General features: G+C 33.7%; 1 protein-coding gene across 1 annotated transcript in view; it reads left to right on the forward strand.

The window, feature by feature from the left end:
• The window catches only part of Supt3h (SPT3 homolog, SAGA and STAGA complex component), a 470,425-nt gene that overhangs the window by 195,361 nt on the left and 261,254 nt on the right, over positions 1–13,810 (forward strand). The gene's annotated exons all lie outside the window — the stretch shown is intronic.

Consider the following 13,810-nt stretch of genomic DNA (forward strand, 5'->3'; position numbering starts at 1 on the left):
AAAGTTGGAAACTTTACAGTATCTGATTCAAGGGATTATTAATAAGTAAAATACTTCAGTAATCAAGCTCTTGTGTAGTGGCTAGATGATAGACAGTGGAAGAGCATAGAGTCTAGAAATAAACCACATCTGTTGGTTTCGTATAAACATAGCAAGATAATTCAGTGATAAAAGGATACTTTTAAAAAAAAAACTCATGCAGAATTAACAATATTTATATTGACGATAATAAGTAGGCAAGCCATAGATCAGGAAAAAATATTCTCAGTTCCTATATCTGCAGAAGACTTATACCCAATAGATACGTGTGTGTGTGTGTGTCTGGGTAATGTATAAAATAATCACACTTTAATAATAAAATATTAAGGAAACCAGTAAAATTTGGCAAAAGAGTTGAACTGGCCCTTTACACAGGAAGGCCTACAAAATGCCAAGAAGCATGTGGAAAAGTACTGAACATTATTAATATTTAGAAAAATATAAATTGAAAGTATAATGAGATAGCATTATACCCACTCTCTATGCAGCCTACTACTTTTTGATGCTCTTTTTTGGTCTCCTGGTTTTTGCTGTGGCTTCCCTCTCCATTACTTCATTCTCTCTTTCCACTCTCCTCTTTTTACTCTCGTAGCGTTTTGGTTATAAAAGGCCCCTTGTTTGAAGTTGCTGCTTTTTCTTTTGTGTTTCATTGTTTCCCGCCTACTTCTGATCTTTGTCAGTTTTCCCAAACAATAAATATAACCAGGTAATAATACTCTGTAAACAAAGCTATTATATTGATCCATTCATTATCTTCTGGCTTGCCAATAAATGTATATCCTTAAGTATTCATTTCATATATCCCGGATATTGAGATCATCAGGGAGAATGTTTTGTCTCTTTCATTCACTGCTTTATGCCACCAGTGCTTAGAAGAATATTTGTCATAAAGAAAGTGCTCAGTGAATATTTTGATGAATGTGTTCTTTGGTATCTTTGGAGGATTATTTTCAGGATCCCCACAGGTATCAGAAACTGCAGATGCTCTAGTTTTTCATGAGAAATGGGTATTTTATTTGCATGTAATCTATGCACATCCTCCCGTATATTTTAAATCATTTCAGGATTATTTATAATACATAGTACATGTGTTATATTAGTTTAGATTTGGAATGGCTCCCAAAGGCTCATTCCATTGTCCGTAATAGAACAGTATTCAAAATTGCAATTTTTAGGATGTGATTGAATTTGATTGTGTCAATGAATCAATCCTTTGATGGGTTCATAGTTGAATGGCCTGTTGGGAGGTTGTGGAAACTGTAGGAGGTAGAGCCTAGTTGGAGAAATAGGTCATGGGGGATGTGGCCTGCAGGTATATATCAGTTCTCTAGCCTCTTCCTTGCTTTTGTAAGTAGTCTCCTATCTCACATACTTCTGCTACCGTAATGATCTGCTTTGCTTCAAACCCAAAGTAATAAAAGCTGTGCAGCTTGGACTGAAACCTCTGAAAATGTAAGCCAAAATAAATATTTTTTCATTCAAGTTGATTTTTTTCAGGTGTCAATGTGACAGAAAACTAACATACAGTGTAAATGATTTATTGGTATTTGTTATACTGTATTGTATAGAGGATGTTATGGTTTGCATAGGAGTTTAGAAAGCACCTGTCAAATATTCAAATGATTAGAATGATTAGATTATGAAAGCTGTAACCTCCAAGTCCACTGTCATTGGAATGGACTGACTGGATGATAATTGTAGGTAAAGAGTGCTTGGCTGTATAATGTGAGGCACAGAGAGAGGACTTTCCCTGAAAGGTTTGTTTTTCTCTGTGGCCAATTCCCCCATCCCCCTTGCACTGCTTCCTGATCTCATCATTAACTGAGCAGCTTTCTTTTGCTGGGCCCTTCCCCCATCATGACAAGCTGCCACATCTTGGACCCAGAGCAATTGAGTTGGCTATATGTGAGCTGAAACCTCTGAAACTGAGAGCTCCAAGTAAACATTTCTTCCTCTAAGTGTTGCTCTGTAGTATTTTGGTCATAAAAAGCTAACTAAAACAAAGGATATTAAAAAATCCATACATGTTCAGTATAGATGTAACTTTTCTTTTGTTTCAGATATTTTTGATTTATGGTTGAAAACACGTATTTGGAAACTTTGCATATGGAGGCCTGCTATACATTTGAGGAAGAGGCTGAATGTGGCTGCTTCACTCGTAAAGGGACATGAACATGTCACGTTCAAAATTAATCCTTACATAGTGATACTGTCAGGGAATGCTATTATTAGGAAACTATGTGCTTTCTTCTTCTTCTTCTTCCTTCTTCCTTGTTCCTTGTTCCTTCTTCCTTCTTCTTTCTTCTTTCTTCTTCTTTATTCTTCTGATGGAGACTAGCCTAATACTTAAAGGGTTCAGTATTCACTCTGGAATCAATTTTCATTCTATCATAATAGGCAATTCTGCTGTGTTTATGTTTTTGATGAATTATTTAATCTCTTAGTTCTTCTTTTTTCTCATCTATGAATTGAAAGTGACAACATTTATCTCATAGTATTGTGGCAGTTTATGAGTTAATAATGTCAAGTGCCTAAGGAGAACGCTTGGCACAGAGTGATGTGGGGTTATTATTTATTATCATTGATATTGATTTTAGAGTTAACACTGCATTATTCAAGTCAAATAGGGGATTTTTGGAGTTCATAATCTGTTTTTAACTGAATTTTTTTAAAACATAAGTCTTTTTCCCCCCTCTTTCCTCTCCCCCTTTTAAAACATGAATTAAATTACAGAGGTGTTTAAACATTAGGAGTCACTGTAGCAACTTTCAAAACACTTCGTAGTCAATAGAGAAAAGATATGAAGTTTTGCTCCATGCCTCTTTCTTCCTAATCTCCCTTTTTGGTAAGTACTGTTCATTTTGTTGTTGTTGTCCTAAATTCTAAGCCCCTCCCTTTAAGGACAAGTGTGTTCAGTGCCTTTATATGTTCCGTGCTGTCATATCTTTTTTGGAGAATCTTTAATTATCAATCCCAGAACATCCTATAAATCTTCATTAGGAAATTCCGTCTGAACTTTTGCTGAAAAGTAGTTACTGTGCACTCTGTGTGTAGCAGCTGTTTGCCTAAGTTTAAAAAAAAAAAAAATCACCGTTTTAATTTGCTTTAAAAATATCCACTGGCACTGGTTCTTATTACACATGTGTGGTTGTAACATTTCATTTTTTAAATGTGTATCCATCTTTTTTCAGTTCTAAAGGAGTCCAAAGAAACCATCTCAAACCTTAAAAATAACCACTAAACCTACAGTGTTTTTGGTTTTTAAAAATTCTCAAGGGAGGACATTTTTTATCTTGGACCTAAGCTTCATACAGGGTGGCCCATTTAAAAGAGGCCCTGTACACAGCCACGTTATTAAATGGGAACTGTTTTAAATGGGCCACCCTGTAAATCAGAGTTTTTCCCCCAATGGATATTTATTTCTTTGCACACTTCTGAGTTTAGTGCAAGTTTTGAGTTACTGTACTTGATAAGTAGTCTTGAAATTTAAATTTCAGCATTTAGGTGACATGGAAATATGCAAATATCAGTTCAGTTGAAAGATGTAGAAGCTGGTAAGTTTATAATTTTGAGACATTATGTTTGGATCTTATTGAAAACTTAGCCAATATTCTGTACTAATCTCTTTCAATACGTTTTGTTTTAAATGGATCGAATAAAAATAAATAAAATGGTAACTCTTAAGCAGTAAAGTTGGTTTGGACTTCTTTTACTAGAAATCTTTTAAAACAGGACAGAAATCATTTTTTATGGTTTAGGACAATTGTTCTCAATATTTTTTAATCTAAAGCTTCCAAACACACTATTCTTTACACTTACACACACACACAGAAATTCTGTGATAGAAATGAGTGCTTGGACCATAATCTGTCTCATTCAGGTTTTGATGAAGAGTACCCCTAAAATTTATAGTGCAGAGAAGGTAAATGAGTGGACAATCTGTACTGTATGAAAATGGTACCTTGTAATGCAATAATTTGTTGTATTCATAGCACATGAGAAGATTTGAGAACATGAGCTTTTCTGTTACTGAAACCTCAGCAGTTTCCACAGCAGTGTCCATTCCTGTCAGCACCAACATTTCCCACAAGCTTTGGGGCATTCTGTTGCAGTTGCCTTTTGTTTTGAGGACTGGATAGAAGTTTCCTCCTATGGCCTGTGTGGTGTTAGTCATAAGAAAAGTTACCTTGGGTAATGGGCCTTGCTGCACCAATGATGAGTACTGATGTTGATGTGTTTGTGACATTCAAGCTCAGAATAGAGCTCCCTCTTAATACATTTTTAGATAATATTATTAAAGCTAATTAAGTTTAATTGTTGTAGAAATCTTAGCTTCTGCATTGAAAATCAGTGGAAGTGGAATACATGTCTCCAAATTTGTATCTAGTTTATCTCTGATTTATTAATCTAAGACATCTTTTTTATTTATTTCCCCAGTATTTTTTTCTTAGAACATTACAGGTCATTATAATTTTGGAACTGTGGTTAATGGCTTGGTTTAGAACCTACTACCTTGTTTTAGTTCTATACTTTAGAGAAAATAGTTCCAGCAGTGGGGTAGGGGGAGAATATTATAAGATTTCAGATAAAGTGTTTGCATAAATTGGAATCCTGAGAAGAAAAAACAAAATAAGATGTTTTAACAGCTAAGTATGGCATAGATCAGTCAGCTTCCTATAGGGGAATGTAAAGCAACTCAAAGGTAAATTTTTCTTTAACATTTCTAGTAAAGTCACGTTTTCATAGGTATTCCCTCAAAACATAGAATGAAGGTAATTCCAGTCCCTCTTAATAGTCATAAAATATACTACATATTTATTGTATGACTTTTTTCCTGAAACCATTTGCCTATACCTGGATTTTAGTAATAGTTTTTTTCCTAACCTATTAGGTGACCTTACACATTTAAAAAAAACGCAAGTCAGTGTTTTTTCCAATTGTATATTATATATTTGTGCCAGAAATATAAAACTTCTAAAATTGTGTAAATTTTATAATAGTACAATTTTACATTAAACTAACTGAAAGGGAAAATTATATTGATTTGTATGTGTACTTACCAATGTGTTATATTCTATTTCCACAAGTACTTGATGTTATTCCTGATTGCTTTTCAGAAACCTTTATCTTCCTGGTTGATGCTCAGTTAATATTGTTAAACTGAACTAAATGTACTTGTAAATTAATATGTATATGTATGTCTGTGTTGGGCGTTTTTAATTAGAAAACTCAGTGCAAAAAAACAGGACTAAATTTAGTGTTACACTTACATGTGAAGTTCTGGAGCTCTCTGTTAAATAACAGGGTTCTTTGAATATTTAACTAATGTAATGAAATTTACTGTAGGTTTTCAACATGTTAATGACAAAACTGAAAGTAGAATATATAGATTCCAAATTTCTACTTTCCATAACTCAGAATGCATAACTCAAAACGAAAGAATTTAGCAATTTGCAGATGATTATTGCAAGTTGGATCTGAATGTGTAGTATTCAGTGTGTTTTCAGCTTAAAAGACACATATGAAGTACCCCTCCTTGTTTAATTTCAAATTATTTCTTTCTTACAGTAATCCTCTTCAATAATGCTCCAATTTTTTCCTTTCTATAGAAATTAGAAACAAAACTATTTTAGTGTTATAAGAACAATCCTTGTTCATCTTTTCTTTTTAAATTATTTATTTGATGATTTATCTTTAAGACTTAACTTTGTTAACTAGTCCTTAGGGTAAAGTTAATTACCAAAATAAGAACTAGAACTCTTTCAAAGTCTGTTGCTTTTTTTCTGGTAGGAATCAGATTTAAAAGATATATTTAACACATCAATAATTTATAAAATCTTTTTTCTTTTTTTAAATTTATTTTAATAACAGCATAATAAAGATAACACCCTTGTTGAGAATATAGTAAAGAGATTAATTTTACATTTTCTTTGAAGTTGAAGCTTATGTATGTAGAAAGCATAATTTCATCACTCTGGCACTTTTATTTTTATACTTCAGTTTTAAAGAATGAAACCTCTTTCACTTAACCATCTTAGAGTGTCTATAAGTAGAAATAATTTCTGTGATTTTATTGAAGAATCAAATAGTGTATTATGAACAGTTTAATTTGTAATGCTAAATATGATTTTGAGTCATCTGTGAAAGATATACTTAGATAAACATAATTAAAAAGATTTTGAAATCTTTGCAGTGGTGGGGAAGGGGAAGATCCTGTTTCTGGGAGAACTCACACTGTATACTTATATTCTAGTTGCTTATCAATATTCAGGTTGTTTAAGCTTATGCTTGTTTGGATCCTGGAAACCCTATGGCATTACAGCATAGACTTTTCCCCCTATCAGAGTTGATGAGGCATTCTCTCTCAAGTTTAAGGGGAGAATCACTAACAGGTTTGAGAAATGAAGTTCGTTTCCAGTAAGAGAAAAGATAGTACTTACTCCATAGGAAACTGAGGTAATGGATATTATAGATCCTGTATTCTGGGAGTCATTTGAGGAAGTCCCAGGGATGAGATTTTTCTTGGGAAATTATTACATCTTTTATAGAACTCCAGAAACCCAGGAATTTCTATTTGATTTATGTGTAATGACACCATGGATTTTTCCAGTTAATATAATTTCACTATATAACATTAATTCTTGAGACTTAAAAGTACTGTGAATTTCATGTGATAAATTCATGTATATGAATCCATTTAGAGAAGGTGTTTATTTACATTTCCTTGGAAGATTTTTTTTTCATCCTTCTAATAGATTCCTTTTCTTGGTTAATAATACAGAAAATGGTTTGATATTCCAGTTCTCCAGATTTTTCTCTTAATCTTATAAGCTGAATTATTATATCACTTGCATATTTCATGCTTAATTTTTCAAAAAGTCACTTGTAATTTTATCCAAATGTCATCCAGTACACTATTGGAGCCACCACCCTTGTTGAATATATATTGTTTTAATTTATTTTACTTGTGATTGTTGTGGAAGTTGAAATAATCTGTGATTTCTTCATTTCCTATGAAAGATAATATATTAATAGCCAGGAATTTGATTTTAGAGTTTGTAGTCAAGACTGGTGGGACACCGTGTAATCTCCTTAGTCCCTTCAATAAAAGAAATGGAAATAATAGTAGTACCAATGTCATGTAGTTGTTTTGACATTAAAAATAAGTTCAGTAGTGTCTAGTGAATGTAAGTCCTTAGTATGAATTGTTTGAGATTGTCATTTTCCTCACCACTATTGTCATCACTACTATTATTGTTATGCTAATTATACATCTTCTGTCCTTTCAGATTAATTTATCTCCCTCCCCTTCTTTCCCCTTCACTTCCTTCTTCTAAATATCTGCTGCGTATAAGAAATATATCATTAGGACTTGTGGTATAGCTCAGCAGTAGAGCACTTGAGCATGCTAGCATGCTCAAGGCCCTGGGTTCAGTCCCCACTTTCACAAAAATCAGAAACAAAATAAAGAAAAAATCATGAATCTGGTAACTTTTTGAATAATTTTTATCTATCCTCAATGCATAACTAATGCTTTAGTCAGTTTTTGCAGTGCTGTGATCAGGAAGACTGACAAGAATAATTGAGGGGAGGAAAATTTTATTTTAGGCTCCTAGTTTCACAAGTTCTTTCCATGGTTGGCTGATTCCATGGCACTGGGCCTGAGGTGAGGCAGAACATTATGGCAGAAGCATGTGGAGGAGGAAAGCAGCTTATGATATGGAAATAGGAAGCAGAGAGCTCTCCTCACCAGGGAAAAAATGTAAACCCAAAGCCATACTCCTAGTGATGTAATTCTTCCAGCCACACCCTCCCTGCCATACATGCCCAGTTAACCCATATCAATGAACCAGTTCACTGATTATCTTAAAGCTTTCTTAATCTATCTTTTTACCTCTGAACCATTCTTGCATTGTCTCAAGCATGAGCTTTTGGGGGACACCTCAGTTTTTTGGTACTGAGGATTAAATCCAAGGAATGCTTTACCAATGAGCTACATTCCCAGCCCTTTTTATTTTGAAATAGGTTTTCACTAAATTGTTTAGGGCCTTGCCAAGTTGCAATCTTCCTGCCTCGGCCTCCTGAGTCACTGGGATTATAGGCATGTGCTACTGTGCCCAGCAGTGGAATTCTTCTGGCAGTAGTTTCTTAAGTAAAGGGGGCTCATTTAAAGATTGGACAGTTTCTACATGTGGCGACAAGGATAACAGTATTTTGCTCTATTGAGATGAGTCACTGTACCTGCTTTTTCTCTTTCCTCCAGAGCTAAGGAAACTGGCTTTAAGTCAGTTTTTTATAAGTTGATTTTTCAGTGCTATATACTAAAAGTGGGCTTTAAAAGTGATTACATAAACAGTAAATAAATTGAAAATCAAAATTCTTTCCTGCAGGGACTAGGGATGTGGCTCAAGCGGTAGCGCGCTCGCCTGGCATGTGTGCGGCCTGGGTTTGATCCTCAGCACCACATACAAAGAAAGATGTCGTGTCCGCCGAAAACTAAAAAATAAATATTAAAATTCTCTCTCTCTCTCCCTCTTTAAAAAAAAAAATTCTTTCCTACAGAACCTTTCAAGCATCTAATATGGTAACATGCATTCCATATCTAAAGAACAGTAAAATATGAGGCATTTTCCAAACTCATTTAACTATAGAAGTATTTTCCTAAGACTCCATCAGTCTGAACAGTGCTGCTACAGTATTTCACACTTATATCCATTTTGTATGGTTAATTTTTCTAAAGATCTGATATTGGAAAATTCTCCTATCTCAATGTGAACTGACTATACCATGTAATTGTTTTGCTTACTATTGCTGATGCCATAGACAAATTTCGTAATTTTATCGAGTCTCTCCAATTCCCAGCTTATGTAATATGAGTCAAAATAACCTTTTTGCTTATTTTACAGGACTTTTGTTTTTGTTTGTGGTGCTGGTGATTGGAGCCAAAGGCCTCATGTATTCTAAGCCAAGCTCTACCAGTGAAGTATACCACCAAACCTACAGTGTGTTTTAAGTAGTAATGAGAAAAGTTCTCAATGAATGTAGGACGTTATTGTGTTTATAGTTGATTTTTTATGGATCTGGGAGTACTGGGGATTTAACCCAGGGATGCTTTACCACTATCCTAAATTTCCAGTCCTTTTTATTTTTTGTTTTGAGACAGGGTCTGCTAAATTGCTTTGGGCCTCGCTGAGTTGCATATTTTTGTCCTGAACTTGCTATTCTCCTGCTTCTAACCCTGAGTTATTGGGATTATAGGCATGCACCTTTGAGGCTGGCTATAGTTGATCTATTTTGAAAGTTGTAGGAAGTTAGGGGTTTTTTTAAATGTGTTTCTGTAAAAATAAGTAGTAAGTTATTAGTTATTGGAAGTTTGGGGGGTCTAAGGAATGAAAAGAACTTTCTTGAATCTATTAGTTATCTCTCTGAAAGCTCTGAAAAAATAACTGTTACACAAGGTAATGGAACCAGGCATCCCGTTTATTAATATATTAATCTTAATGTTTGGTAAATGATCATGTAAGGCCAGTTTTGCTAATTTGTTACAGTTTTTACTTGTTTAGTGTGATATTGTACAGAAGAGTTCTGGGTGAGTTAAAATTTCTAGCTTTTGCTCCAACTGGATTTGTGACTTTGATAGGTTACTTAACTTCTCTGACCTGTTTTTTATCTGCTTTTGTTTCAAACCAAAAATGAATGGACTGAATGTTAGATTTAGGTTCTTCCCTGACCACATTTAGTAATTATGGTTCTCATTATCTTTCTTAGTCCTCAAACACTATTTATAATAATTTTCTTTATGTTGTATTGGTGTTTGAAGATGCGGATATTAGGCTCTTAGAAGTACAGGATATATAAGCAAAATTATCTTACATATTGTAGAAGTTCATGTAGATATCCTGCTATGTTTATAAATTTCCTTATATACACATTTTCTTGCTTTGTTTTTATATGAATAATTGATAATTCTGTATGAACTTTCATAAATTGTTTTCTTATAAAATTTTCTAATTTGTGTATTTATTTTTCTATTTCTTTAAAATTATTTCTTTCACACATCAAAAAATTTTAATATTTCACCTGTTCCCCATCTCAAACTTCCCATCTTCCTATTCTGATCTACACTGCCTTATTTTCTGTCATCTTTTTAGAGAACAGATTATTTAGTAATTTATGTAACTTCACTCAGTTTTTTTTTCTGTTTTGTTTGCCAGTATATTCCAAGTTACTAGAACAGCACAATTAGTCACTCTTTATTACTTTTATTTTGTATCAGGGATTGAATACAGGGCCATTTAATCACTGAGTTACATCCCTAGCCCTTACATTTTTTAGTTTGAGAGTAAGTCTCAGGAAGTTGCCTAGGCTAGCTTTGAATTTACAATCCTTCTATCTCAGCTTCCTGAGTCCCTGGGATTATAAGTGTATACCGCCGTGCAGGGCTTTGACACTCAATAAATCTTGATCTAGTGATTAATACGTATAGATGACTTGAGTTGACTTTTTCAGAATGTTTCCCTGTTACCTTTTATTTTATTTTAAATATATATATATATATATATATATATATATATATATATATATATACTAATATGTCTGTAGTTTTCCATATCAATATTACTTAAATATTTATTTTATATACCTTCAGATATTTTTACTTATTTTATGGAATGTGATAAGATTCTAAAAATATTCTCAAAGTTAATTCATATCAGGAATGGGGAAATGAATGTTGAGGAGTCAAGCAAGCAAATGATAAAAAATTTTGCTAGGAAATCTCTTGTCTTAGATGTTTATTTGATACTTTGATTTACCTGTAAGTTTGGCTTTCTCAAAGCCACTATTAATTGAATTAATTTCTTCCTTTGAGAAACAGGTTGATAAAATCAGAGTTGTTGACAATTAGAGGTGTATTGAAGAATAAGGATAATTAGCATATGTTTATGTTTCTGATTGCTGTAAGTGACTGATCATAACCAAACTTCTGCACTCTCCCACTCCCTTAAACAGAGGGCAAATCAGTCTCAACAAATATTGGGCAAAAATGATGTATACAGTACGATTTCTTTATTTGCATATGCTGTCTAGTGCTAGGTAACTGCTGATGAAACTTCATGCTTTTCACTCTAATTCCAGTTAAGAGAAATTTGTGAGTATTATAGTAATATCTAGTCTATAAAAGTATAATCAAGTAAGTTGCTTTGAAGGGAAAAAGGAAACTTTATTTTGGAGAGGAAAATCATCCAGGGTCTTCTTAAACCAAGCAGTAGTCCTACGGTGTACATTCCAAAATAATGTCAATTACCTGGGGGTAGGAAAACATCCAGAAAACCAGAGCTAATAAAAAAAAAAAAAAAGTAACTAGCTCCCAAGACCACAGCAATTACTTAACCACAGCATCCAGAATCATTTAACCACATTAGTGTTTGTAGGCAGTGGAAGTATTGAAAGCAGCTCAGCATCCAGAAGAAGCACACATGTTGTTGAAGAAATATCTTTGTCTTTTGTTTTATATTTGGTTCCTGGATACTTCAGTAACAGATCTGCTGTGGGCCTTCTGTTCTTAGTAAATAACACAGATTGTTAATAAACTTAGCCACTTTGCTTCTGTTTCAGAAGTTCTTTAATTAAAACTTCTTTTAAATTAGAACTTAATATGTACTTTTCTTCTGTTCTTTATCAGGGCTTAAGTATTTGAAAACTAGTTGTTTTAGATTCAAAAGTAAACTTATCTATAAAATATGACCAGTACAAAAAAAGTGGTAACATTGTACGATAGTACGCCCAGTCTTTTATAAAAATGGACTATGTCTTCGAAATTATTTCCACATAAAACACCAACAATAAATTATAGACTTTTCCCCTCTCCTCCTGACCTTTTAGTATTAATTAGGTTGATCTCTTTGGTAGAGAATATTTTGGAAAACTCCTCATTCCCAGGCAAACTGCAAAAGGTTAGTCATGGTGTAACCCTATATATTACATATTTCAGGGAGAGTAGCAAAATGATTTTCTCACATCTATAAACAAAATGCTTACTTAAAAAATGTTCCTTTTTAAGAATTTTATCTCCTTTGATATTTTTGTTTCATGTTATACTTTTATACCAAAATCATGGACATTTGTATAACTGAAATAAATATATACACATTGCATATGTTTGCTTAAAGTATTTTTTGTCTCTGTTAGTTTATGCCATTAAAGGAGTTTGGAGTTGACTGCCTTTCATAGCAGGGACCCATCATCAGATACTTACATTTACACAGGATCTAGAAATTAGAAATAGATTTTGGCAAGGGAAACGATACTTTAGAATTTAGAGAGCCAGGCATGGTGGCACACTCTTGTAATCCTAGCAGCTTGGGAGGCTAAGGCAGGAGGATCACAAGTTTGAGGTCAGTCTCAGCAACTTAGGTCCCAAGCAGCGCACCAAGACCCTGTCTTAAAATAAAAGGTGAAAAAGGGCTGGGATGTAACTCAGTGGTTAAATGTTCCTGGATTCAATGCCTGATACCCTCCACCCCAACCCTTGCCAAAAAACAAAAATAGAAATTAAAAGACTAATGCCATATTTAGGAAGCATCTTGGCAGAAATAACTAAGGATTACAAATAGGGGCTCAATACAAAGTAAGATGTACATATCTTGTTCCTTCCTTTTTAAATCTTTAAAAAAAAAACTCTTGAGGGCTTTTGAGGGCTTAGCAGTAGAGCGCTCGCCTCGCACTGGTGGGACCAGGGTTCAATCCTCAGCACCACATAGAAATAAAGGCATTGTGTTGTGTCCATCTGCACCTTAAAACAAACAAACAAAAAAAAAACTCTTTTGAAAAAGTGGTGTGAGATCCTACTGATTTATTATTTTGTTGAGAACACAATGACTATGTACATATTTACTGTTTATTTGTAAAAAGTGGTTTACTGTGTTTTAGAAATGTCTCTATAAAAGGTCATTTTTTCATTTTACTGGCCACTTTCTATTCACAGATTTTTTTTTCTTATTAAATGTTTGTTTAAAGAATCTCTCACAATTTTAGACTGTATTGGACATATGCATAACACAAAAATATTGAAAGAGTTGATCATAAATTCTGTAGGCTTTTTGAAACAATCTTCCATGGTTTTGTTTAGTATACATATTCCTGTAGTGGAGCTTCACTATAAGAAGGATCTTATTTCACACTTCGATTATGTATTTTAGGGCTAACTACCTTAGTGCCCATTGAAACCATTGATTCTGGGATTGAATAAAATCAGTCTTGTTTGGGTGAGAGCAGAAGTGGCTTTACCAATCCCTTTATTAAAAAGAGTTATTTTGGATTACTAATTGTAATCATGGCTACCAGAGTCACAGTCCTTCCTAAAATGGAATGTTGTTTGTTACAGTGATAAAACTATTGCAGGAAACCAAGGAGGGGCAGGCTTTTCAGGAAAGTTTGCTCAGAGGTTCAGTGGTTAAGTGCCCATGTATTCAATGCCTGGTCCCCCCCCCAAAAAAAAAATTAAAAACAATAACAATAAAAACAAAATAGAAATTTAAAGACTAGTGCCATATTTGGGAAGCATGTTGGCAGAAATAACTAACTAAGGATGACAAATAAGGGCCCAATACTGGTCCGACAGTATGGGTATTGTTATAGGCATTTGGCAGTACATGTGAAAGAAATTATTAGATTCTGTTCATAGGGACTACATGTCAGTGACTAGCGAGGCCCATCTTCAAAGGGACCAACAGTTAAAGATAGAGTCCTATGAGTATCAATTACTTAACTG

This window comes from Marmota flaviventris, chromosome 6 (assembly GCF_047511675.1).
Source record: "Marmota flaviventris isolate mMarFla1 chromosome 6, mMarFla1.hap1, whole genome shotgun sequence".
Classification (NCBI taxonomy): domain Eukaryota; kingdom Metazoa; phylum Chordata; class Mammalia; order Rodentia; family Sciuridae; genus Marmota; species Marmota flaviventris.